Below are 26,003 nucleotides of genomic sequence, written 5' to 3'. Positions count from 1 at the left end.
AGGGAAGTGCTGCCCTATTACCAGTTGTTTATTATTTTAATCATTTTAAGTGCAGGAGGATGTGTGGAAGGTACTGGATTTTGTCATAATCTAGATAAGATTAAAAACTGTACCAGGGCTACCTTGCAGTCATTTATTCTTCTTTTTGCCCATTGAAAGCCTAACTCATCTGTACCTTTCATGTCCAATATTTACTGTTCCTCACCCTTTTTACCAGCTGTGTTTTATCAGCTGCCTGCAATGATTACTTTTATACACTAAGCTTCTATCTCCAACTGATTAAAAATACACTGTTTTATCTATATTATCTTGCACGAAATACAACTAAAAGAGCTATAGGAGAGAAATAAAGTTGCTGCCTGAGGAAACCAAAGGTTGCAACTATAGTTAGGACAGTTGGAGCTGGAGGAAGTGGGATTGAGTGATACATGGCAAACGGAGTAATAAGGAGTAATAAGCGGAGAACTGAATCTGAAATGTCATGAGGCAGTGACAATTTTTTATAGGAAGTTGCTTCAACTTGTCAAGTGGGTAACTTTGAACTGGCATGAGGTCTTTTTTTTTGTTTTTGGAGCTGTAGGTACATGGGTTTATGAGTTAAAGAAAAGGGAAGAGGAACCTTCCAAACAAATGAAACTGCCCTCGGCAACGAGATTACAGCTCGTGACACAGAGGGAAGACGAGGCCTTAACAACAGCACGGATAGGAAATGGCTAAGGAAATGAGAATCTCTAGCTGCTGTGTTAAGCCTCTGTTAACATCCTCTCTCCAAGGAGAACTGCTATGGTCCTGTCCCTTGTTTAGAAAACAGTGAAGCAAAAGGAAGTCCCTAGAGCGAAGGGGTCAGCTCGGATAGCCCTCGGCGTTAGCCTGGCGTGAGATGGTTTCTTACGATAATGTGCGTTGAGCTAAGGTACGGGCTCAGAGAAGGGCCTGCCTCTACGGGAATCTGGTGCTTGGAACAGTTGTGAAATTGGGAATCCTGTTTGGTATCTTTGGGCTTTCAAGATATCCGAGTCATAGGTATACCACTGCATCCCAGCAGCCATTGCCGTAGACATGCCTGGGAATATATTTGCGTCGTCATCATAATCAGTTCATCTACAGAATGACTGAGTAGAGATCCCTTTAGTTTGCTTTTCTACAGCCGCATTAGCCAAAAAATCTCCGTGGGTGGAGAAGTTTGGTTTCAGGTACTGCTTGCTTGGGGGTGGGTGGAGGGGAGGACAACCGAAACGCAAAGCCTCTTTTGACCTTTCTTGTTCCAGCAGCATGAAAGCCCAGAAGCAAAAATAATTAACTGGGAAATAACTATAAAACTCAGAAACCTGACCAGTTAATAAAACACAGGATAATCACCTTGCTGGGAAAGTCATGTGTTGGCTAAGAAGTTTTCCTGTTGTGGTGTTATCTGTTACAGATGACTGGCGGAGGTTTGGTGAGTGAGTAGTCTCCATAATATCATATTATAGTTGTTTATCAGGCAACATGCAGCCATACAGAGGGACTTTCTTGTAGATGGATATTGCAGAAGATAAGTGTGCAGGAAAGTAGACCTCCCTTGCCACCACCTCTGCCTGCACTTCTGAAGGTTCCTACATACATCCTATACTGTACCTATGCCATTTCCCTTGCTCTTCCCTGTGCCCAAAGGACCTTGAAGATGGCCAAGGAAGAGAGAGCGCAGGAACCCTGAATGTGAAAGTTAAAGGGTTACAGGTCACCTTTTAGAGTAGTGAGATGAGGAGAGGACTCCTTTATATCCTGATAGGTAGAGACAGTTTCCTGAGAGCGCTGTCCTTCTGCATTGTAGGTCAGGGGGAAAGTAAGCTTCCCCTTGCAGGAGCATCGCCTGTGATTGCTTTACCATCGTGCACATCTTTCAGACCTGGAATAGGGCAGTTAGTTTTTATTTTGCAAGAAAATGCCTGTTCCTGTAGCAGCTAGAACAAAGCAAGAGACAGCTATTACGATAAGGAGCGTATCTGCCTCAAAGTGAAGCATCTGTTGGCTTAGGAAGCATACAAAGCTATGTCATTCAGTTTATGGGACTCCATCGATCTGTGTGCTACCTGTGAGCTTGTAGGGGTGAAGAGAGAAGCTATATCAAGGACAAGCCACTTGGACCAGTGGTAAATTGGAAGAAGTGAAAACTAGGCTGTAGTACAGCCAAGAGTGCCAACATTCTGAGACCCAGGAATGCTGCATCTCTTGGTTTTGGGGGGCATAGCCGACCAAGGAATAAATCACCTGCTAACATGGTTGGAATTAGTGGGGAAAGCCTTTTGGCAACAGCACCACACTATCCACAGGTAAAGCTTGTCCCTTTTAGCTGCTTTTAGGCAGCTGCCTCTCAGGACTGCCTTTTTTTTGTTTGTTTGTTTTATTTTTCTGTTGTCCCTATAGCTCTTCAAAACACACTCCTAGATTCTGGAGTTCTCTGGATTTTACCTAAAGAATTACCTCTATGGGAAGGATAATAACAAAAAGCAAATCCATTGTCTGATAGATTTTCATCCTGTTCTACAGGCAACTGTGCTTCCACTGAGAAATCTTTAAAGGCTTTAAGAGAAAAGCAGTTGAAAACCATTGGACAGTTGTTTTGCTTCCTCAGCTTCGGTCTGTCCTTATAGGCCCTGGGAACGTAAGTCTGTAACTTGAAGCTTATCTTAAATGATTCGGCTGTCATCTGTGGTGTTTCACGACGTTGCCAGGGCAATAATCAGTGACGGGATCGGGGAGATTAGCCTCTCTTCTTCTAGTTCTAGTCCATGGCAAGACGTCGTGTAGTACCACAATGAACATCTGCACATAATAACAGCTTTGTGAAGAGTCTGTCCTAAAGATGCTGCCATGAAAGTTGGCCAGCCTTGTCTAGACCAGGTTTAGCTTGTACAATTGAGTCTGCTAAAGCTTTTATGTTCTTTTTTTGCTGGTGATGATGGAAGCAATAGGCCCGAGCAGGAAAGTTGTTGCTGAAGTGCAATAATGTGGCTGTCATTGATGCATGAGAAGAAAATGCAGGCTGGAGGAGAAGCTTTTTGGCACCCCAGGAACACTTGTTTGGATACATGAAACTTGTGCAGGGACTTACGGAGCCCATGTAAGCCTGGGCGTTTTCACTCAGAGAAGTTTAATCCAGAACTCTGGGTTAGAGTGGGGAATTTCTATGTATTTTTGGGGTCCCACAGCCTTTGCCGTGGAAAGGCAAAGAAATAGGGGCTTCTGCTCCACAGTGGGTGGGGGGGGAATTATACAAGTGGTGACAGATGCATATAGGAACCTGTGATTTCCCATGGCAACCCATGTCTCCTTCGTTTCTTACAGACTTGCTTTCTTGCACAGTTGAATCAGAATTTGTACTGGAAGCAATAAATTGTACCACAAGAAGTTAAACAGTGATTAAAAAAAAATCCATGAAACACGGAACAGCTTTTTAAAATAGCACAGGCAGGAGAAAAAACGTGTTTGGATTATTTGGTCTCTTGGGTTTTGGGTCTCTGTTTTTTTATTGGCCCTAAAAATACCCAGAGGTTAAATTTAGAATGCTTTCCCCTAATAAACATTTGTCAGTAAATGTTCAGCGGTTGGTTGTCCTTTAAAACTGAAAGCCCTGGAAAGCAGTGGTCTGTTTTGGACACTGAAGATAAAATGAGTGAGCACAGCTCCTTAGCACGGCACCTCAGAGTGCAACGAATCTGATTAAGTATTTGCTCTTACCTAATATTTTGTTGGAGAGAGGTGATGGCTGCATTGAAGGCTGGTATAAATGTTTACCTGCTTCTGATTAGGGAAGTTTATCAGGACCACTCTGAAAATACGTATGGGGAGAGAGGTGGTACTTTCCCAGCTGCAGCCCTCTGATATCTTTGGGCAGGAGAGAGTCCAGGCTCCCTGTTGGCTCCTGCTGTACAGTTTCCCTGAGCATTTGGTTATATATATATTTATATATATATATATATATGTACACACACATACACATGTGTATATCTGTATTTCCTTATTTCTTCTTATGTCTATATTTTTTCTATAATTTCCTGCAATAACCTTGGAATTTCAGCAAAACATGGGTCCTGATTTTGTTAGCAGCAACAATACGGGCTGCCTTCATGGGTGGATTTAACAAATCAGTAATGTGCTGGACTTCCCTTTGCCACTCTTCTTGTGTTGCAAAGCAGCTGCTGTGTCTGAATCCAGGCAGCTGGCATGTCATGGCTGGGATGCTTATTGCTCTGCGACTCTTATAGAAAAGCTGCTCTAGTACAGTGGCAACTGGCTTTGCAAGCAGGTTACTGTATACAAAACCACCAAGACTTTCAAGCTGGGCCCGGAAGTGTTGTCTCTAATCAGTAAATAGCCCTGGGACAGGTTACACAGAACTCTTGAGAAGAAGCCTGAACTGCTCCTTAGTTAAATGTAGTTGGAAGTGCCTCATGTATCAAAAGGATAAAAAGATAAATGCAGAAGCTCAATATTACCCGCTTGCATGCGGTAAAATATACTTTTGTTCCTGAAATCAATTTGTGGCAGTATTGTATATAAATGTGGCAGCACTGTATATAAATGTGTATATAAATGTGGCAGTATTGCATATAAATAGCATATTCCCCCGGTTGCCTCAAGCCTGGACTGGGTGGCTTTCTAGTGGTGGTGACCACTCATACTGGCATTAAACAGCAAGTGAATTGAGCAGGAGTAGCTGAGAACCCTCTGCTTATGGAGGACAAACTGTGTTCCCTCTTCCCAGGAGAGATGGGCACAGCAGAGAGGTGCTAGCGAGAGGTCTTACCTGGTCTCTAGCACCTGAAGCGGCAGGTTTTATTTGAGGTGCTGTTCAGCTCCTTTCGTGAGAACTGAAATCCCTGATTTGACAAAATGCCAATGCTGATGTGCATTGTAAAGAAGCAGTTGATAATGCTTTTATGGCAGTGAGGAAATTAGGCTGTAATTAGCATCCTCTCTTTTCCCTTACAAGTCCAGAGAGAATGCCATAGTTATTTCTGTTTAGCTGGTTCTGCTTTATTGGTTTTAATTCAGTACAAAACAGAAGATTATATCTCCCAAGAGAAAAGCACTGTGTAAATGGGGTTTTGTGCATGTTGAGAATGCTACAAGTGAAGAGAAACAAACTTAATATCAGTAGGACGAGCTGCTTTGATGTTCTCAGATGCTAGTCTAATTTTCACATTCACAGCTATGGGATTTCTAAAGAAAACAGTTTAGTTTAGCTGAGCATATGCACCCTCTTTAAGACCAGGAGATTTGCAGAGAGAATGTGTACTTTTTCATGACTCTCTCTTTTGGATTTGATGCCCTGTAATGTGGCCCTTAGCAAAGGGATAGTCCCTAAAAACCTTCCCTAGCTCCAGCAGGAAACATGGCATTGCTTATACTGATAGGAAGGTCCTACCAGAAGATGCAGCTTTGATCCAGCTTCAGAGTCAGCCCTGCTTTGAGCTGGCATTTGGACTGGCTGACCTCCAGAAGTCCCTTGCAACCTGAAGCTCTCTGCAGTGGACTCAATGACACAAAGCTAACGTTGAGTTGGAAAATACTGGGGCCAAAAAGCCAGACTCGTGAATGGACTTTAAATACCTGTGAGCAAACACAAGAGGCAAGTCTGTTTGAAAACTGCAGTGTTTTTCTTTTGTTTTCCCCCTTTTCCCCCCTTTTTCTTTTTTTTTCATTTTCTTTCTTTTTTTTCTTTTTTTCTTTTTTTTTTGCTGGAGGAAGAGTTGGGAAAGGACCACAAGTGCTTTGGCCACAAATGGGAGAGCTGGCATGGTGGATCTCAGCTGCACTCTCCTCCTCCCTTCTCAGCCCCCAACATGCTCGCTCTATTTGCAAAGAGAGGGAAAGGAGGAGCAGGTGTGCTAAACTGAGATCCAATAAAGACAAATGTGTTAACATTTGTATAAAAACATGTTTTATCTCGATGTACAAAAAGCCTGAATTCCTTATAGAAAGTTCCCTGTTCCTAAACTTCTCTTTAGGGTGAGATCTCAGTAGATAGGATCTACTTTCTACTTCTCTCAGTTGGTATAGGAGCAGGAAATGCTGGAGATTTAAAATAATTAGTTCTCTTATACCTGCAAATGAAGATTTCAAGTAGTAAACCTGAAGGGTATCCATGTGTGAATCTTCTTGCTTTGTTATAAAAGAGAGAATCTTCCTCCAGCTTTGGGAGGTGACACCAAGAGCATTCATGGAGCTGAGGGTGTTTTAAGGCATGGATCACGTTCATCAGAAGGTGCAGTTCAAGAAAGGAAAGAGAGGAAGGACCTGGGGGGGGAGACAGGCTGTGAGAGAGATGTAAGGAATTGGGCGATACCGTGCATGCTACCATGCACAGTATTCTTCTGAATGCTCAGTCTGCGCCACTGGAGGAGGAAAAGATGTGTAGACGTGTTGGAAAAAGCAGAGTTGGAGCCAAACTGTAGCAGAGGTGAGCTAGCAAGTACCAGAAACTGAATCTCCAACCTACAGCGTATTGTCTTCTGCTGAGCTGGTGTGTGATATGTCTGCACAACAATATTACGAGTTTCTAAACATAGGTGGCAGCTTAGACAGGACTAAGGTGCTTCTTTTGAACTCCAGTTTTTACTTGAGCCATCTCTTAAATGATTCCATAGATGGACAAGTCAGCTGGCAAAAGTTTATGTTAGTGTTGTGAGTGAACTGGCTGTAGTTTTGTTGAGCCCTAATAAGCTGGACATGCGAAAATGGGAGTAAACTACAAGGGTGGCAGTCTGACCTAGACAGAAGTAGTATGTCTTCTGGCAAAAGCCAGGCATATGTAGAAGTCTTTCTAATATTGGATGAATGCAGTATTCATCTAGGAACAGCCAACCTGGCTCTCTCACCTGAATCAATGTTTTGCATATAGCTGTAGAAGAATACAGATTTTATTTCTGTCTCATGTTCTCCCTTGCTTACGCTTTTCCTGGTGTAACTGAATAGCTACAGAAGGGCTCTATTTCTTTCTCATTCTCCTCTGTGTGTGTGCGCCTATATATACCCTGTGACGTTGCAGGAGGGTTTGCTTTGGAAGAAGCCGATCCTTCTGAGCCAAACTGAAAGCAAACATCCAAGATAAAAGCATTCCTTTTTTTCTTTTTCTTTTTTTTTTTTTTTTTCTTCCCTCACTCTGCTCTTACAGAGAAGGAGAGCCTGAAGAGTCACAGCAGATTATCACCTGGGGAGGACAGTAAGCCCGTGAGGGTAAATGGCCCCTTACTGAACTTAACTAGTTCAGTAAGAAACACCCCCATGAAACTGAACTTGAGTGTAAGGGATTGTATTAGGGGTAGGATGAGGAGGAGGGGATCCTTGCTGCTAAACCCTAAAGTATCAGAAAGGACCTGTGAAACAAGGTGCTCAAAGGCTTTAGGTGTGAGGAATAGATAGTTCTTTGATAATCCAGCGATACTTTCTTCCTTGATACTTGCATGTAAAGCATCAGAGCTCAGGGGCTGCCTGTCTTCCCTGCCCGGTTGAGAGCTGCTGCAGTGCTTTAAATTGCTAGGCTTTGCATAGGTGATTGGGAGTCCCCATGCCTCCCAAATACTAATTGCAATATGGAAGTGATTTTACTACAGTAAACTTCAATTTCAACTCTTACTGGCTTTCTAAGCAATTCAGAGCTCCAGGTTCTGAGAAACTTCCTAAGACTATTCCGTTTTTTTAAATTGTGCTCAGTATAAATTCGAATTATTAATTTGGGTAAAAACTCTATCACAGTATAGGCTGAGAGTAGGTCATAAGGAATTTCACAAAACCATACAGTTCGTTTCTGGTTTAAGTACAAGTATTTTGATATATCTTAAGCTGCAGTTGCTACCAATATACTTGTGAGCTGCAGAAGAAACTCATGCATCATGTCCTAAGATTTTGTAAACTCACTATTAGAAGCTAAATACCAAAATGAATATTTACACACTGCATTTTTGCCACAGTGCAGGTCACCAAGCATCTTCATCTGTAGTTGTAATGCGTAAGCGGACAGGGCAAGAAAGCAAGTCCATCTTTCTGGAAGGCTCAAACATGTACCTTTACTTTTTTTTTCTTTTTTTTTTCTTTTTTAACTCTGTGTTAGATATTTTAAGCTCATTATAGAATTACTTTTTTGTGAACTGCAATTGCAGGGCTAAAAGCTTTGAAAGTGACTTTGATCAGACAAAGTGTAGCTAGTTTAACAGTCAGCAGAAGGTCTGCGCAAATCTTGTTCTGGAACAGGGCTCCCTGGAGTTGGTGGGGAAAAGACTAATCTCTTCTTGCTTAGGAAATCTTACTGTGCAACCTGATAATTGCCAAGTAATGTCATCCTTTGAGAGTAGGTAAGAAAGATCTCTATAAAAAAATGTGCATTTCTTACGAGTCTGATTTCCAAGATCAAGGAAAGAATGGCCGTGTCCAAGATTTTATATATATACCTACCTGCGCAGTTTGCATGCAATTAGCTCCAGTATTTCTGTGTTAGGATAACCCACTTGGGAATAATTGAGAGGCTACAGTTTATCAAGGAGAAAGATTTGTCTCTTCCGTATTTTGATCATATGCGAACTTTCAAGATCAATACTGAGTGCAGAATTGCACAACACTGCCCAGTGGAATATACGTGATCTGGTAAATCTTTTGAAGAAATGCACATAGTCTTTGCTTAGTGATTGGTGGGTGGTTTGTTTATTTATTTAAAAAAAAGTACAAGTGTGAACAGAATAAATGCCAGCTGAAAAATATATGACATTTACCAGGTGAGAGGTATTCAACTATATTTGACCATGGCTTGATTTAGCGATTGCTGGTCTGTGTATGCTATGGTGCAGTAGTCTTAAGGATTATTATTCTTTTTTTTTTTGGTATATTGAGAGCAACTAGAGAAACCACTAATAATGCTATATATAGACTGCAGACATATTCTTTGTCATTACAATTAACTGTATCAGTAAGAAGTCAAAATGTATCAGCCACCTGAAGAGTACTTACTTGCAAACCAAATCTGTGCACATTCAGCCTTCTAAAGTACATGACTCCCAAGAAGTTGGTTTGCATCAAGCCTCAACTACTGTGGATGGATACTACATTTAAGTAGCACTCAAGAGTTGCTGAAAAATACAGGCTCCTGCTTCTGCCTGGGGTGCACAATACCTCTGTGCTCGAAGCTGATGAGACTTGACTTAAGTCAGAGCAAGATGAAGTTCTTTAAGGTTCCTGTTCAGGTCGGTACTAAGCATTGTAGTCAAAGGGACAAATTCTGGTGCTTTTGGCAAAGTGTGCATTTAAGATTTCACATGAATTGGGATCTCAGTGAATGCTGAATTCTTTGAGGGATGCTTACGCTAGGAAGCAGAGTTCTAATGGTTTTGGTGGATGATAATTTTTAATGTTTAGACAGAATTTGATGCTTGCTTATTCCTATAGGAATAAATTGGACTAGAAGAAATGACTGCTCAGTCTGTGTGTGTGTTCACCAGAGGGAAAGCTAGCTAATAATGTTTCTATTAGTTTGAAAACTAAATAAGAGCAACCACAAGTAATAAGCATAGTCAATTCAGAAATCAATGTGGTATTCATTAGTGCCTTCCCCTTAGTTTTAACAAGTGTTGAACAACCATATTGGAACAGAAGAAGTGCTAATCTTTTATTGTTTTTGATGTGGTGGTCTCTCATATTTTCCATGTCTGTAGATTTCCATGTTTTGCTTCCTGTGATCATATCCTTTTGCTTCTGCAGCAAAAGTTATGCTTCCTGCAGGAAGCATTATACACTTAGCTTGTAAGAAAGCCAACCTCCTGTGGCTGGAGTGCAAAGACTGTGCTAAACTGCAGGCGCTTTGATCGTTGTCCTTTCTTGTTTCTTGTGTGCATCTCGCTTATAAGTAGTCAAGGTTATAAAAACAAGATCTAACGGACCAACACAAAAATAGGAACTGGGATCTCTTTTTTTATCTCGCTTTGGTCACTGATAGGACCATAAGAACAGTCAGATTGGGTCATACCAAAAAAACCCCAAACAAAACAAAACAAAACAAAAAAAAAAACCCTCTGTGTCATGCCTGTGGTAGCTTTGCTGTATGTTTGCTCTGTTTTGAGGAGGAGCATGGATAAAGGGGCATATAAACATACTTCCCCAATCAGCTCTTCAAGCCTTTAGTGATTAATGGCTCGGACTTCCTGAGCATGGTACTTTCTTCTTTATTGGTCTGAATTCATCTGATTGCCCTTTGAACCCAGGTAAACCTTTGGCACTTGCCATGTGCTATGGGAGGAAGTTGCATGAAGAGGATATGTATCATGGCTATGGGATCACACAGCTCACCCAGCTGTAAAACAGTGATAACGCTGGCCGTGCTGACACAGGATATTGAGGATATAACACCATGCAGTCTTAACAAAGAGCTTTTTATCTCTTCTGTTTTATTAGTCCCCTTGCCTTTGGGATGGAGGAAGTGGGTTTTTGACGTCTTGATTCATAGTATTCATCCGCAACGTGTTTATTGATGATCCAAGGCAATGGATAGGCAGATATGTCTGAGTCGGTGCAGTTTAACCTTTAAGTGTTTACCAGTACTTTCAGTTACCTAGGAAAGAGAGGGAGCAGGAGGCAGTGATTAATTAATAGCTGACTTGTGTTTCACCTTCAGAGTCTCCAAGTGAGGTATAAGCTGTTTTTGGTTTGGTACCTGTGTATACATTAATCCTATGAGAGAGAAGATGCTCACTGCCTATCTGACCAGCAGGCAATGGTTATATATTTGGGATAGTAAAACCTATGTATTTTGTCCTGGTGACAAGCTGCAAAAACTACATTGCAAATTAAGGAGTTGGATTTCTCTGATTTGTATTGTGTGTGACCTTTTTTGCATACAAATACGCAGGATGTAGAGACTGAATTGGTTCATCTTTAGCAGGAACAAGCCCCCTTTTCACCCAAATGACCTGTTGTTGGCCCTCAACACAAAACACAATGACATATTAACTCTTTATTTGCATCCTTTTTAAGCTGTTAATTTCCTTTGTACTGGAAAGTGTCAACTCCTTTTTAGGTCTTTCAGGTTAATAAGCAACTCGGATTCTCCTTTGAACAGCGAGAGATAGAGTCAATAGAGCATAAAGTTGCTATTTGCAGAATGGTGCATTGCTGCTGCATAAGGATGGAGGAGTTCTGAAGAAATATTCAAGTCTTTTATGCCTCTGCCTCTCTTTTGCATAGAGGTCAGCATTAAGACTTTCAAATCTCACAATTTTAAAATAGAGATTGCTCAGCAGGCCTACAAGCAGACAGTTCTGGGCTTTAATGAAGTGTACTTTCAATATGAACTCCTTTATTTTCTGAAAGGAAATGCATTTGACCTGCAGGGCTCTACAGAAGCAGAAGCATGGATGTTTTGGCTTCGTTTGCCCACCTTTATGCGTAATGCTTTGCTGTATCTGGTCTGCTATATTTTAAATTAGTGAGGATATTTTCCTGAAAATTCTTTATTGCTCCTTGGATCAGCAGCAGAGTCCGACATTGATCATTACAGCAGTGTTGTAGTAAGATACAGGGCAAATAACAATGAAACTGTCTCTTCCATGCAAGAATCAACTGAGTTCTCGATCTATGTGCACTATTTCAGTATTTGGCAAGGAAACAGTCTGTTGTCTGCCTATAAACAGAGGCCTTTGAGTTGATTTTTTTTTTTTTTTTTTTTTTGTATAACAGAAGGGACATTCTTATGTTGTAGCTTCTTTACTAGAGGATTTTGACACACCTGGGTAAGAAGTCTTCTCAGAGAAAAAGTTAAGTGAGTAAAGAAGAGAAGGGGCACTTCACAAGCTGAGGATGCTCTACCTGGACACAGGCTGAAGTCACATGTGAATAAGCCTTTGCAGAGTGAAAAATGTTCTTCTGGGTGAGATGATGAGTTGAAAAGTGTGCTCTGTTTAATGTCACTTTTAATGTAAGCTTCACTTTTTCTGAATTAAAATGTGATCCCAGCAATCATAAATACCTGTTTTGAACTGGGTATCCCGGTGCACATCTCATTTCTGAAAGTGAATTGTGATAATGGAGCATGCTACATTTTTTTTTTTTTTTTTTTTTTACTCTCCTCTCTAAAGAAGTGCTGGGAGTTGTATTCCACAGTGGAATTTGAGCTTCTAATAGCAGAACCACCACTGAGAAAATCAACACGTTGATCTAAAAAGAAACTGCAGTGTTTAACTAGAAACGGCAGAAGGATGTACACACCCTGCAGCCGAGGGAAGTGTGCGTGACAAGCAAATAGACTGGTTTGGTGCATAAAGATGATTTCAGTTAGATGAAAGCTCTTGAGATTCAAGCTGTTTACATGGCTGGGACAATGCAAATGGTTGGGGGGGGGGGGTGTTCCTCATCTACAGCGAAAGACTTGGTGTGGTGGAGGCCCTCCACAATGGGAAGAGATCACGTTGGTACCTCTGCCATCCTCGTTACAGCTTTCAGAAGCAGCTAGCACACACTGTTGAGCTGATGTTTGAATCCTGAGAGCTGTCGCAATACAGTGGGGTCCCGTGACTGCACTCAGGCTCGGATGGAGAAGGGGAGTGAACTGGGAGTTGCCCAGGACAGATTCTACAACCAAACAAAGCAGCGAGAGGTTGCAAAACCAAAGCGAGGTCAAAGTACAAACACGTGTTCAAATACAACAACACAGCAGATTTCCTAATTTATTTCTGAAGGAGGAGCAGGGAAAGTGTTTCATCTTGGTTTCCAGAAGCTACCTGTGTGCTAGTGGGCTGCAAAATCATTATTTTAGCTAAAGATTTAAAATGCACGTTCCCTCTTGCACACTCGCTCAAGTGATGCTCAGATGACCTTTGTTGTTGTTGTTAGAGAGGAGTTCTGTCCAGGTGATTTGGTTAAACTTAGAATCAGGGTAGGCTTTTTATAGGAAAAGAAAGAAAAATGTGTGGTTTCCTCCGGACATCACTCCATGAGTCATATGTTGTATGACACAGCATTCCTCTCTGGAAACGTAATTACTAGAGCTGAAGAGTGTTTCACAGTATTCAAGCAACCTTAAGGTAATTTTAGTGAAACTTTTTCAGTTTCAGAAGTGACTGTCCACTCTTTAACTCCTTTGCGCATCAAGAGTTGTAATGGCACTTAATGCTATAATATAGATGAACTAGAGTTTCAGGATTTTCCTTTTTAAGTCACTCTGTAGGAGCAATGATAGATATATAGGCTGGAAGAGGAAAAAACAATCTTTATCCACTGCACTTTCTTTTTAACTAGTGACTTATTTTTTTGCTATTTGAAAACAGTATTAATTAATTGTCCATTAAAAATATCTCAAAAGATAGTGCGGATCAATAACAGAACTACTTTATTGTAGAGGCAAGAGAATTTTTGCATGATTAGTAAAAGATGCTTTGTTTTTGGATCATAAAGCAAATACGCTGAAAGGTCTCTAATCAAAACTTAACGATGTCCTCAATTTTTTATTTTCTTTATGATGGAATTTCAACTTAGGAGAGAGGTTTAAAAAAAACCAGCTTGCAGCTGGAAGAAGCAATAAGCTTGAGGACATAGGATTTGTTGCATTGACAGCATCTCTGGATGTGTGTACATTTGCAGATTGCATAGTGAATTTGCTGTAAACTAGATAACTTGTTTAGGGGAGAGGGAGTTGAAATGTTGAAACCACAACCATAAATAGCCATTTGGAAGTGATTATTCAACTTACTGTAATGCTAACTGCTAAATGGAATAGAGGATTTGATGCTTTTCAAGTGTTCAGTGTGGTAGTTAATGCTGCCACAAAAAGTTATCCTTGAGCTGCTGTTGAACACAATGTTTTAAAGTATTTTCAAGCAAACAAAGCTCTGATTAGCCTTTAAAATGGTCCTGTAGCACATTTATTTTGATATGTTAGTGGTCAGAAACAGATGATTTGAAGGGGGGGGAATAAAACAAACCTTAAAAAATTCTTGGATTACTTCATGGCATGTGATTTTTTTTTTTTTTTTTTTTTTTTTTTTTTTTTTTTTTTTTTTTGGTTAGCACGCGGTTAGTGCACAGACTTATATTGCTTGTATATATCCAATCTGGTAGAAACTAAGATACTGATCTTCAAAATAAGCAATCAGTCTTTGAACTCTGAGGTTCTTTTGCATTGTGGTGATACTTGTCCCTGGTAGCTAGCAACCAAGCCAGCATAGTTGCCTCTGTGGTAAGCCCTGTACAAACAATTCCTCAACAGGCAAGGCTATAGCTTCTTCATTAAAGTTGTGCTTTGAACGGAGTGCCATTTGGTAATTTAAGGGGAGAGGAGTGCATTGCTTTAAAAATCACCACCTTTCTATTTCATGGCTTGTCTCTTGCTCCCTAGTGGCAGAGAAAATAAAGCTACTCTGTCTGTAGCATTTGCTTTTTTTAATTTTATTTTTATGTGTCGCTTCTTACGCAAGTCGGGCATCCCAGGCTTGCTTTCTTCTTGTAATGTGAAAATATTTTTGTACATCTCAACTTCTTGTTTCTTCTCTGCAGCTCTGTTGAAAGTAGTGTAGTCTCATATGAATGCAATACCTTTCTAAGAGCTATCGTGGCTGAAAACTCCTTGTATTTCCTGACATGCTGTTTAATGGAGCTCAAAGTCTTGTGCAACAGTGACCAAAATGTTAATACTGAGTTGATGCTTTCTTTCATCTGTGTTGCGGTGCTTGGAACTCGGAGTAGAGTTAGCTCAGTGATGTGGGTTGATTGTGTTCTTACTTGCACTAGAATTTCTTCCTACCTTCAGTGCTGCATTTCAGCTGGCAGTATGTATTTTCTTTACTGATGTAGAAGGAAAAGGGTGACGCAGCTCATATAATTTAGTTCCTCTGACATTTTGTTTAAACATTTCATCAGATTTAAGCTGCCAAGGCAAGTAAGACCTTTCACCAGCAAGGCTTCTGGAAGGATGCTCCCTAGCCAGTGTATTTGCTCTTTGAGTTAAATTTGTAAGGAAACATTTGTGCTGAAGCTAGGTGGTGGCTGTTTGTTTGAACAGCTAGCAAGCGACCTGAAATTTAGTGTCCTGTCACATAGCTCATATCCTGATTAGGAAAGAAGTAGTCAGGCTCGGCCATAGTCTCTCCTCTTTAGGCATTTTTATGGTAATTGTCATGCTTGTGCTCAAGCATAGTGTGGGAAGGTAGAGATGAAGCAGAGCAACAGCAATTTAATCAAAAGCAGTACTCCCAGATACTCAGCCCTATGGAAAGAAAATGATGTAACTGCTTCTTGCTGTCTTCTGTTTTAACTCTTTGCCTAAATATATCCTGGGTGTATATATATATATATATATATAAAAAAAAGAGGTAATACTTTGAGAAAATTCATTAAGTACATTTCTCTATTTGTTTAAAGCTGTAAGTGGTATTTAGTTGTATCTGCCTGGACACATGCAATATTTAAATATATAATGATTAAACAGGTCAAAAAGGTGTTCCCAAACCTTGCTTTTAATTACCTGTAATACTAGTCGAACTGTCATCTCTTCCTCCTTCTCGCTCCGCCTCACTAATGGAAAAACAGGGTTGTCTTCGTTACCTGCCTTAAGGTCATTGAACCCATCATGGATCACTGGGAAGAGGAGTTGCAAAGATAAGATCTACTGGAGCAATAAAGAGCATTTTTGTCAAATATGAACGCATGTGACCGTCAGAGGTGAATTAGTAAGTTGGCCGTTGTCCTCACTGACTACGTTCTGCTATGCCATTAGAGGCACATTGACCGAAAGTAGACAAGAAAGTAGACCTGCATAACAAGGAGGTCCATGGTGTGTCCTCCAATTAGTCCTCCAATTTCTCATGTTTGTGCTTAATGGGAGGAACTGACAGCATTGGTATCGGTAGAACTGCATCTAAGAAATTCTTAGTGTTCCTTAGTGTTAGAAATGCTTAGTGTTAGAAATTCGAATGTTTTGGAGATAATTTACTCAAAGACAGCTTAAATATTATATATATATATATATATATATATATATATATATATATATATATATATATATATATAAATTTTAAAAGAGCAAACTTGCCAGTGGCTCTCATTGAATCCACACTTCTAGTCTGTCCTCAGATTTAAAGTAAAATTGACCGAGTTAGACATGATTCTTTGGCCTGCTGAAGATACAGCCTCACTGTTAAAAATCTTTCTAAATAGAAGTATGAAAAATGAGATTGCATAGTTTGTTCACTTGAGCTGGGGTCTACCAGCTCCCATATTAAAAGTGATCTGTAAGAAAAGAAGAATTGACTTGCACTTTTTCTTTAGTTCTTACAAAAAAAGCTGTTTGAGAAAGCATGGGAAAGAATATTTTTAGAACTTCAGTGTGAAAATCTGCTTGGGATTTTTTTTAAGGATCATTTAAATATAATTTTTTTTTGTTGATCTTTAAAACAAATCAAAAACTTTATTGATTTAAAGCATGGGAATTGTCTGGGCTCACTAAGACATAAAGGCACTCGCTCTGTTCTCTTTGAATTGGCACTTGCAGAAGTACTGTTTGACACTTGACGTTCTTCATCAGAATCAGGAAGAGATATGTTATTCCTGAAAATTAACTGAAAAAACAAGAATGAAAAGATGGAAAGCAGTCACACTGACACTGCTTTTTTATGTTACAAAGCAGCTGAGTCCCTTGTGAGAATTTCTCCTCTCAAAGCTGGAAATCTGGCTGGGAAAAGTTGGGAAATCCAGCCCCAGTTCACAGCAGGGCCAATGTTGCAGTTACAGCAGGTTGCTCTGGGTTGTGTCTGGGCAATCCCAAGGATGGAGCTCCCCATTGCTTGGGGACCTGCCACATATCAGCACACACACACACTGTTTCTTTAGGGCTAGCCAAGATCTCCCATGCTGCAGCTTGTGCAGGGACTCTGGTGCTTTTGCTTTACTCCTGCAAGCAAAGTCTGTCCCTGTTGTCTCTGTAACCCCTTTGGGCGGCAGAAGATGCAGTTGGATCCGCTTTTGTCATTTTTGTCTCTGGGCTGAACCAGCCCAGCTCCTGCAGCCTCTTCCTGACCTCCAGCCCCAGTGTCACCATGGCCCTGCACTGGCCTTGCTCTGGTTTGTGAACATTTCTCTTACTACTAGGACCCCAAACTGGATACAGTGTCTACATGTGGCCTTGTGAGTGTCAAGTAGGGGGGAAAAATGACATTCCTTGACCTTCTGGCTATGCTCTGGCTAATACAGCTGAGGATGTGGTTTGACCTAATTATTGACTTATGGCCAACTTGTTCCCCAGGACCGCCTTGATCCTTTCCTACACTACAACACTGCTTGCCAGCCAAGTCAGTCATGTTACGTCTTATGCAGTAACATGGTAAACTTTTAGAATCTTATTCTTAATGCCTTCTTTTAGCTTCTCTCCAAATATTTGAAGGTTAGTGACAAATCTAGGCTTTTTTGACCTCTATACGTTGTGGAGGAGCAGATCATGAACACATTGTAGCGTTTGATACCTGGCTATATGATTGTCCACAGATGTGTCAAAAGCAAGGATTGGTGGGACATACCAGAGGCATATATCTATGAAAAATACTACTCTTACTAAAAAATATTACCCTCCAATATAACAGTGTTAGTATGAAGGGATTTCTGGAGGCAGCTTCTGAAATGAAAGTACTTCTACTCTCTAGTTCTTCGATGTGGTTCTGCAGATTCCTAGATATTACTGGCAGCAAGCTCTGTCTCTGGGATTGAGTTCAAAAAACCTGATGTTGCTTTTACTTAATGCTGCTGCCTATTTTTTTTTCCACATTATTTAATCTATGAAGCGAAAGCAGGCTACTTTAATATGGCTCTGAATTCACTTCTGGATAATATCCCTTTCGCTTACAGCTGCCAGAAGGTTGTGTAGACTGCTCTGCCCTCACCTAAGTCTGGAGGGACATGGAGAACACTCTGCCAGTGCTGTTGCTCCCCTGGGTCTCTCCAAGCTGCTCTGTATTGCATTTTGCACTGATTAATATGGAGATGACAATGCAGTCAAAGTCTTGTACTAAAAGAGGAGGGGATTTTACCAGAATCAGTGTCGGTTTTGCATGTTGAATATATTCATATCAGTGTGTATCTTGTAAAATCGTAGCATTGTGATTTCCTTCCTTGTTAAGATAATAGCTCCTTTCCTGCCCCTAGCGTACCGAGCAGTTCTGAGCTGGATCTCACCACCTTCCCGCAGCGAGCTGGCCAGGAGCCGTCCTTCAGTCCTCACGCTTGTCAAGGAAGCTCCTCACTTTCCTCTGCTGTTCAGCTTTTCCACTCCATTTCTATCGGCAGGATGTCGTTCGCGTGATAGTAGTTGCATGTATTTATGTGCTTAGGAGAGGCCAGCTTATCCAGGGCTATATGTTTCTAGTCTCTGACGTGTCGTCCGGTATAAAGATTAGAGAGGACAACGGCCTTAGAGGCTTGCTGCTGCTTGCAGCCGTTTGGCTCATCTGGCACCATGTGGGCTCTAAAGGTAATCAAGTAAGCTAAACTCCTGCCAGGGCTTTTTCATTTGTATTTATGTGGTGAAAATATTGGCTTTTTTTTTTTTTTTTTTTTTTTTTTTTTTTTTTTTTTTAAGGGGGAAAAAAAAAGCAGAATTTAACCCTTGGTATTCATACATTGAAAAATGAATCCTTCCTCTCGGCACTAACTCTTCCGTTTCATAACGTAGTGCTTTCTCCGTTCTTTGGAAAGCTATAGCAGCATGAGGCTTTACTTGAGGTTATTCAACTAAATGCCAAAGAATTACTAGTCTTGAATTTCGCTACTATAAAACATCCTCTTTTTTTTTTTGGGGGGGGGGGGGGGGGGGTGAAAAATTGGTCATGAACCAATTTTTATTGTGCTTTTAAAACCCAGAGCAAACTTGAAAGGTCCTTCTGTTTAATTTGAAGGAAGTTCGGGCTCGGAAAGCTGCATTTAGCTGGTTAAAAAAATTTAACTAAATTGTTGCCAGGCTTTTGCATAAAACAAAAAAAAAAAAAAAGAACAGTGGCTGGAAAGGCTAGTTTTGTGTGTGCATGTATGTATATATGTGTGTGTATGTGTATATATATAGAGAGAGAATATAGTATATAGTGTGTAGTTAAAGTGTGTGTGTGAGTATATAATACTTGCATTTTATATATATATATATATATATATATATATATATATACACACACACACACATATATGTGTATATATATATAAAGATATAATATAGAAATATTTTCCAGGATGGGGAGAGCCAGCTATGATGGGAAAAAAAGAGGCTTTTTAGGCCTTTTTTTAATTATTTATTTTTTATTCCTCCAAGTAGAGGCTGATACCATGCCTACCTCATGAGTGAATCTCTGTGTTTATGCAGACTAATAAAGAGAGGAAGGCGGATCATAACAAAACAAGTCTCTGTCAAACAGCTGCTTACGGCATTACCGGATAAATCATTAACATGAGGTCCCGGTGCTTGTTAAGGCTGTTCAGGAGAAGTCTCTCACCTGAAACTCCCCTTTTTTCCTGGGAGGTAAGGAGCAAAGTTATTTACAGAGTTCTCTCCAGTGTGGGGGTGTTTGCTGCTGGCATCGCTTTTCATGCTGGCTGATGAAGTAATGTAGTCCAGCGAGTTTAAGCCGAAGAGAGAACCTCCTCCCCTCTCACCATGCACGAAGAATAAAGCACTTCTTAAAAGAGTGTCCCCAGTATTTGTGGACAAGGAAGAGGAGGAGGAAATACAGCATGCTGGACTTCTCTGGGGTGGATTAGCTCATGGATTGCCTATCACGCTGGAGGAACATCAGGTGGGTAATGCTTTTATTTCCCAGGAGCAATAAGAGTTTGCTCTGAAGCTGTTCAGTTGGGGGGGGGGGGGGGGGCAAGAAATCAGTGTTTCCATCCCTGTTTGTTGAACTAACTTGAACCCAACAAGATTTTGGAAAAACACAAGCTAAGACGATCTGATCCACCATCAGATAAGACTGAAGTGCTGTTCTGGGCTGTTGCTGTTGTGTGTAGTAAGGACCAGGTTCTTACAGCTAGTGGGCTGAAATGCCTTAGAAACGGGTGGTTGTACTATAGGGTATCTCCCTTGGCAGCAGGAGTTGCGTGGTAATTGATAAACCTCATCAGCTACCTGTAAATACTGTAACTCATTTATGAAGCTTGACTTTAAATGCATTTGTGTTGTTATCAGAGACTTTGTTTTCTGGAGTCCTGTTGGACTGTGAGTCCCAACTTGTTAGTTTGAGCCGTAATAATCTGCTGTGTGTGTTGCCATGCTTAAGTTCTCTTGCGAGGTATGTTCAGGATAGTGTCTGAGAGCCTATCTGCTGCCCCTTGTGTGTTTGCCCTGGGCCTGGAGATGACTTTTGCTGGAAAAATTGGCCCGATGGAGTTCTCGGTTGTCTCCGGCTGTTCTCTGCAGCTGTCTGCCTGACAAAAAATGGGGTGGTGGGGGGAATGGCTCGAGTTAAAAATAGAAATAAAGACGAGGAAACTCGAGGTATGGTGTCAACACAGAGCTCAGCTGCTCTAACAACTCGCTGCTGCCACCGCAAGGGGAAGGACTTGCTTATGCTCCTCTGACTGCGCAGTGAGCTGATCCAGCCTGCTAAGCCCGGCAGCAAACTCCTCCGGAGGCAGAAGGTAGTTTTCCCCCGTGCATTCAGCCAAGCCCACAAGAAGAGCGGAGGACCAAAGCCAGGAGACAAGGAACTCAGGGTGCCTCCGATCAAAGGACCGTTTAACCCTGCTCGAATAGGTAACGTAAGTCCAGATGTGCCGGAGCTGGAACTGAATGCATCTTAGCATTCAGATGAAGGCATCTCAGATGCTTTGCATTAGTGTTAGCTGTCCTGCATGCTCAGCTCAGGTTTAAAATCAGAGCTACGCCACCTGTGCTGCTGTTTTATCTGGGACTAGCGAATTCAGGTTAGGCAATCTAACTTTAAAAAAGTTTATTTATTAAGTGATTCTGAAACAAATATTGAGAGAAAATATTCTCTTGAAACATCTCTTTTCTCTCAAGTGCTCTAAGGAGGTTTACTTTGCTGTTCAAATTGTTCACATTCTCAGTTTATGGCGAGGTTTATATGAGTCGTTGAAAAGCTGTGTAAAAATACTGGGGCCTTAATTTCATTTACTAAGTGTCTTGCTTGGTTATAATATACAGAAGACTTTAAGCATGTGAACTATCAGAAAGCTAGTTATTAGACTATCCAAGGGTAAAGGTATCATGTGCATTGTAAACTGCATACTTTCAAAGCATTGCTTTTAGGAAGTGGTCATTATATAGTGTTTCATCAGCAACTCTTCATTCTTGTGTTTATCACTAGTCTCTCTAATTATCATTAGTCCTGGTAAGTTTGTCTGAATATATTCTTCTGTTGCCTTTCTTGGCTAAAAACCAGGTAAGAAAATCGTAATTTTCTTTTTTGAGCAGTTTGTTTTCTGTTGTTTGCTTGTTTGTTGTTTGGGGATTTTTTTTTTTCTTGGTTAGCTTGAGAAATCACACAATTTTCAGACCGCTCTTTGCTTCAGATGAGTTCCTGTTGTAGCAGCACTTGCAGACACCTTTCAATATGCAATTAAATGTCCTGTTTACTTATGCTGAGGAAGCTGATGCTTTGGGATTGGTGGGTATTGAACATCCAGGATGAGGATTTGCTAGGAAGAAGATCAATTTAGTTTCAATTTGGCTTTGATTTCAGTCTTCCTAACCTTCTGGGTTTTGTTTCCATACTGATTTTGTTTCTGTGTTTTGAAATTTTCTTTTAAGCCCAATCATATGCTTTTCTCTGGGGACACCGGTTCTAAACCACTCACACCGTACCTAAATCCACAGCAAAATGCTGGCGTTGTTCAGCCCTCTGCAGGTGTTTATATGTAGCACTTGGATTACAAAGATCAGATTTAAGCCAACAGAGAAGTTTTTATTTAGGATTAGTACAGTTGCAGAAGGATAGCAGAGGGCTGCTTCACTAAACCTACGAGGAGCAAGTAACATATTGCAAATACAAAATGAGAAATGCAAGAAAGCTTACAGCTGTATTGGAGCAAGTTTCTTTGTCTTCACCATTTTCCTTGCAGTTCCATGAAACATAAGCAGGTTGCTAGAGACTGTATTTTAAAAGAATGAAAAAGCTCTTCTAGGATGCTGGAATAATCCAGTAAAACACTTTATCCCTGTTTGATAATTAAGCCTCTATCAAACCTTATGAAATTTTTACATGATAAAAAACTTCCCTGGATAATAAAATTCTAAGTATTTAGCAAAGGAACTATTTGCAAACTTTTTCCATGGATGCCGCGGCCTGGTTTCTTCGGTTTAAGGAAAGGAGGGAAAAGAATTGATCCGATAACTCTGGGTTCCTTAAACTAAAAGCACGAGGTTACTGTGTTAGATTTATATGGGAGGAAAGCAACACAGACTTAACTTTTGTTCATGTGTAATGTTCTGTAACAGTCTTCCGCAGGAATAATTGAGCCGTCAGCACAGGAGCGATCTCATCAGCAGAGGTTATTTTGAGTGATTTAAGAGCCCGCCGTGGTCTTCATTTCAATGCAGCCTCTGCTAATTGATGAACAGGACCATAATTTATTTACAGCCCTCAAGATCCTTTTGGGTTGATTCTCCTCCTTTTAAAAACGCTCGAAAGGGGAGCAAGGACGAGAAGGCTGGTGGGGCTCATTGAGAAATTTTGTGCTGGATTGCAAACTGCAGTTGTCTAAAGTACTCTGCCCTCTTCTTTTGCGTTGTGATTTTGCACTGGGCTAGTTTTAGCAGCCTCCCTGTTTCATTAGATGTCGGTTGACCTTTAATCTGGAGTGTGTGCCGCTCGCTCAGGGAAGGTCTGATGTACGGAGGTGAAATGAGCTGCGGAGGGTGGGAGGAGAGGAGGCAGGCAGTAGGGAGTGGGTGCTACTGCTGGTTAGATGAGAGAGAAGATAAAAAGAGCTAAGGAGAGTAGGGGGGAAAACACATGCACTTGTTTCTCTAGGCTTCAGGTTAGGATGAATGCTGTTTTTCTTCCTGATTTTGTTTGATTCCTGAATAATCCAGTTTGTATATGATAGCTGCCAGGGGGACCTTTTGGGCGTTACAGTCCTATACAGAGGAAAAGAGCAGTGGAGGTACCTTAAAGGCGTGGGAATTCTTGTCCTGGAGTCTTCTTATGCCCTGTCCTACCCTTGAGAAGTTGCTTGTACACCTAAGTGCCGTCTCCATCCTGAATTTATTTACTTGGCTTGAATTTATTGAATTTATTTATTTATTTTATTTATTTATTTATTTTATTTATTGATTTATTTATTTTATTTATTGAATTTATTTACTTGAGTTAATGACAACCTCCAATCCAGAAGTCCGCTTGGAAAAGCGGAGCAGTAGAAAGTTAATCAGAAAATATTTTAGAACTCACCCTAAATTTGAAAGTTAAAGGCTGTTTCAAGAGTGTAAGGTTTTCAAGTAGGTACACAGTTAGCTTTCATGGCTGAACTTTGATGTGCTAGCCACCGCTGTGCTGAAAGCTGCTTTGCGATGCTCTTTGAACCAAATCTTGCAAATGCAAGGATGGAAAGAGGTTGTGCATTGTAAACACGAGTACTACAACAATACTACTTGTCAATCGGCTGCCTGGAATTACAAAATAAATAAATAAACAGAGAGAAGGATGACAGCAATCTGGAGGCAAATCTTTCGTAGGTAGCTATTACTCTTTTCCCCAGAAAAATTTGCCAAGATGATACTTTCATGTAGACAGGAGTAACTGCTAACACTTGAAAGAAAGACATTGTATTTCAGCTCATGTGCGTGCCAAAGTGTTGGAAAACAGATGAAGCAGATTAGTTTCAATAGGACAATTGATGCTGCTTTCATCTCTTCAAGCAGCTTTGAAAAGGAAGGATTATTTCAGCCATTATGGCTTAATTATCAGAGCAGTGCATGTCCTGCCTGTCCCACACAAAGTTTTATATTTGGTGGAGGGGTAGAATAAAATCAGCTGAAATTTGACTTGGTGTTTGATTGTATTTTTTGCCCATTTGGCCTGACTGAAGGAGATGTGGAGCAAAAAGATTTATGCCGTTTTTAGGAAGTGTGGAAATGAAGGCAGCTATAAATGCAACCCTTATTATTGTAACACTTTGTTACCTGCTAAGTGACCCTAAAGTATACATGCTCCATTTGGGGGCATAAATCCCATTTTAGTGAATTATTTACGCTGATTCTAAATAACAGGGCCTGTTGCTTATGAAAGGGTATATGCATTTATATTTCACATCTCTGCCTGGCCTGCATGCTTTATTATTAAAAAAAAAAAAAAAAAAAAAAAAAGCTCTAAAACCCCTGCTGTGTGCAGTTGTGTTGAGCTGTTTGAAAGAGGCCAAAGTGTTCTGCTCCTGCTTTGGTGGTGTATTACCCTTTACTCTTGTTTACTCTGCCTGCGAGAAGCTGCCGGTCTTTATGATCTTATACCCCTGCATGGTTTTTAACTTAGTTGCTGAAGAATGGTTTGGACTAGCATGAATTCTTCTCAAGATCAAATTAAATTAGGTCCTTACACTGCTTCATTAATGACATGAAAGAAAACCTATACTAAAACACTTTTTTCTTTTCTTTTTTTTTTTTTTTTGGTGGTGTTACAGTATTGCTAAGGGTGATCTGCATATTTTACCAAGATTTTTGCTGTGCTACTGTTACCCCCATCTCCATTAAATTCTTGAGAATGTAAATATTTTCACACCAGATAAAGGTTTTGGATTACCTAAAGATAGCTAACAATATACTTGCCTTTAAAAGCAGATTTCATATGTCTTTACACTTTGCAAAACTTCACGTTTTGCAAATGCAGCTCCGTGCCCAGAAAACCCACCCAAAACAAACAAACAAAAAATGTAAACCCAAATTACTGAGATTATTTAATATCTTTTGGTATGAAGATTTTATGGTATCTGATCTTATCGCTTCCAAAATCAGTAGGCGCTTTTTTCATTAGGTAGTCTGATCGGCGTTTTAAAATGTCTATACTGCTAGCATGAGAAATACTGGCAGTGCCGGAGGACAACTTGTGAATTTTCAAGACCTTTCTACAAAGAAGATTGTTTTGTAAGATGCCTCATTAAAATCCCTTATTTTATCAAGTTCATAAGATCTGGTAGATGTTCCCTTCGCATGCTACGTCTGTCTCAAGGGATCAAGTCAGAGCATGATTCAAGGAGCGGTCCTGCAGAGCAAGCCCGCCTGAACAAGGGATCGTTAGATGAAGCTACAACTTCGTCAGGTTGGCCCTAATTTACTTCGTCCTCTTAAGATAATTCTCCTGACTCATCTGCGCTGAAACAGTGTATGGACTCCTGCAGTATAGGAATGCCCTGACCACTGTGCCGACCCTCTGCGTGTTAGAGCCATCACAGAGCCACAGCGTTACTATTATTCCTGTATTTTGTTCGCTTGCCCAGGTATGCAGCAGTGATGCTACATCCTGCTGGACCTAGGGAGGGAATGCGCCTGATGACGATTTATATAAGGGAAAGGCTTATTCCCAGCGAACCTTTTATACTGTGCGTTGATTTATAGGAATATTGCTTTCTCCGGCACGGCTGCTGTTTCAGTATTGACGTTGCGCCTCGTCTTTTGGACCGGACCACTGAGCTTCTGCGGCCGTTTCTAACTGCGCTCTGCTTTTCTCCCATTTCCACCTGGTGACTTCTCTTCTTTTCCTGCAAACCAACGGACCGGCGGCTTCACAGCCCTCGCCGCTCCTCTTTTTGATCCGCTTTGATCCGCACCTTCTCGGCATTACTGCCTCGCTAAGCTGGGTTTTGCCCAGCTGCTTTCAGAAAGCTGCAGCATCCATGTGACCACAGGTTTTAATCCTTCCTCCCCGCCTCCCCTCCCTCTCATCTGCTTCGCCGGATTTTATCTGGGCTCGTGCTTCTGGGGACAAACGGGTAGTTTCTGTGGATTTCTCTGTTTCTTTCTGCCGCTATAGATATGCAAGTCTTGTTCTCTTTACTGTACA

General features: G+C 40.8%; 1 protein-coding gene across 9 annotated transcripts in view; it reads left to right on the top strand.

The window, feature by feature from the left end:
• The window catches only part of SGMS1 (sphingomyelin synthase 1), a 95,348-nt gene that overhangs the window by 43,470 nt on the left and 25,875 nt on the right, over positions 1-26,003 (top strand). For 2 of the 9 annotated variants that reach the window (XM_062580528.1, XM_062580523.1), the window contains exon 4: positions 19,355-19,510. The exons of 6 other annotated variants lie outside the window; for them this stretch is intronic. The gene's annotated coding sequence lies outside the window, so the exon portion shown is untranslated. Of the gene's footprint in view, positions 1-19,354; positions 19,511-19,537; positions 19,785-26,003 lie in introns of those variants that run through there. One more of the 9 variants, XM_062580530.1, reaches the window with a different exon arrangement.

Source organism: Rhea pennata, chromosome 7 (genome assembly GCF_028389875.1).
Source record: "Rhea pennata isolate bPtePen1 chromosome 7, bPtePen1.pri, whole genome shotgun sequence".
In the NCBI taxonomy this organism is placed as follows: Eukaryota; Metazoa; Chordata; class Aves; order Rheiformes; family Rheidae; genus Rhea; species Rhea pennata.
This window is presented reverse-complemented; position numbering and strand designations above follow the sequence as displayed.